General features: G+C 34.8%; 1 long non-coding RNA gene across 1 annotated transcript; it reads left to right on the top strand.

Annotated features, from left to right (window-relative positions):
• The first annotated feature begins 379 nt into the window (after window positions 1–379).
• LOC106961316 (uncharacterized) lies at window positions 380–1,978 on the top strand. The gene is made up of 3 exons (XR_001427749.1): window positions 380–501; window positions 869–1,011; window positions 1,693–1,978. It is a non-coding gene; the product is annotated as an uncharacterized LOC106961316 (long non-coding RNA).
• The last annotated feature ends 121 nt before the right edge of the window (window positions 1,979–2,099 follow it).

Below are 2,099 nucleotides of genomic sequence, written 5' to 3'. Positions count from 1 at the left end.
CTAAAAATAGCTGGCTAGGTTTGGGCCTTTAACCACAGAGTACATTTTGAGGTTTGAACACTGTCTCTGCAGACTATGTGTTGCCAGGTTTAATCTTGTGAGAACCATTATGACTTGTTGTGATTTGGAGTCACCCCAAAGAATCAAAATAACACAGCTACTGCTCAGTCTTCCCTGACCCAGCAGACAAATGGAGAAAATAACACATAACTCATGTCAAGCAGCCACATGGAATATACGTGTCATGGGTCAGAGACACAATTTTCCTTAAAGCTAAGCTGTTTGAGACTTTAATGCTACTGTACTGTATATTTGTGGGAAACATTTAGCCGTGTATGTTTCTAGACAAGTGACCGTGCAAACATATTTTCTNTGGAAATCTTTCTGACATGTGTTCTTTTCGTGGAGATGAGTCTGGAGCAATGAAGATCAAGCTCAGCAGCACTGCAGCTCCACTCAAACGATTGTTCTTCAGCAAAGAGATTGAGCTGAAAAAGTCCAGTGAGTATTACTGAGTTACACTTTACTAAAGGAAAACTCTAAGATGTACTTTCTTTGTTTAGAACTTCGAACAGTTCAAACCCTTCCAGGAAGTTGTGTTCATGAGGTCTGTCCTAAGAGATGTACATAATGTGACTATTATTTCTATAAATCTATCAAATGTCTGGTGTATATGTAAGAGAAACAATCATGGATGAACAACAATAGTTTTATTTCAAGAGGTCATCACAGCATTCAAATAAATTTAATGGAATCGTTTCTTGTGCTCCATTTCTTCAACAGTGCAGTTAGTTATTGATTTTCTCACAGCCTATGTTCATCAGGAAAGTAAGATTTTTATATAATCTTATGTGATTCATGTTAACAGTTAAAAGCGGCCCACCAAGTCATCTGAAAGGAAAACTGATTAATGACAAGTTGTGCTTGGAGTGGGAAGCTCCTCTCCCGTCTCTGTCAAACCACATGAAGTATGAGGTCAATGTTCAGATCAAAGGAGTTGAAGAGTACACGGTAAGTTAGATCCACCAACAAAAGCTGAGCTGTTCAACAACTTAAAAAACAAGATAGTCACTCTTTCAATGAAAATAACAATGGTGAGCAACGTTTTTTCTTCTGATAAGAAGAGTCTCTAAATACTTTTTCTTTCATCTGGAAAAAAGCTAAGGAGTAAAAGAAACTACAAGGACACAAGAAAAAAATACCTAGCATTAGTCAAAAACAAACCTCTCAAATTTTGGTTGTTTTACTGAATTAATTGTATTTTTTATATAAATATGGAAAAAAAAAACTAAAGAAGCAGAAGTTCAGAGCTCATCATGAAGGTTCTAACAGGATGTACAGCCTTATTGTTGTTGGTAATCCGAAAAAGGCCAAAGAATTATATATTAGGTTTTGACATATTGTTTAACCCTGTACTCAACGTTAATGTCAATCTTGTCTTGAAAGTTTCATTATCATACCACAAGATGGCGCCAAAAGAGAGAAATTGTCACCTCAACATGATAAATGTTCCAAAATTTTAAATGAATGAAAAATAAAGGTTTCTAAAGTTTTGTATTCATGAGGTACTACAAAACCTTAAACAATGTACCAAAAAATTGAATAAACAAACGAGAATGCAAGCAGCAAATATGAGAAAAAAATAGTATGGCTAAGTATTTATTTAATTATTTATTTTATTTCTTCCCATAGATGACAAAACCGGGAGACACTAGCATGTGTGTGAGTCTTTCATCAGGAAGCCAGTTCAGTGTAAGAGTTAGAGCTCAACCTGATGGGTCGATTTATTCAGGATACTGGAGTGACTGGTCAGATGTCCTCTCAGGTACCAACTCTGATATTTCAGGTAAGTCTGAAATAATGAAAAAATATTCAAGTAAAAATAAAAAGCTTTTTAATTGGTTTAGTTTGAAAATGTTTCACAGTTTCATTAAATACAGCACAATGCAGCTGTATATCATTCATCTATCACAACCTAATAAAATGTAGTTTCAATTAAATTTTGCTTCATGAATAAAAACATGGCTGTTTTTATTCATGTAGCTGTTTTTATTCATGTAGCAGTAGAATGTGACAAAGTGGTTCAGTGCGTTTACCAC

The sequence above is a fragment of the Poecilia latipinna genome, unplaced genomic scaffold (assembly GCF_001443285.1).
Source record: "Poecilia latipinna isolate Pla-1442-1.1 unplaced genomic scaffold, P_latipinna-1.0 Scaffold1288, whole genome shotgun sequence".
NCBI classification, from domain to species: domain Eukaryota; kingdom Metazoa; phylum Chordata; class Actinopteri; order Cyprinodontiformes; family Poeciliidae; genus Poecilia; species Poecilia latipinna.
The sequence above is the reverse complement of the archived record's forward strand: the minus strand, read 5'-3'. Positions and strand labels throughout refer to the sequence as shown.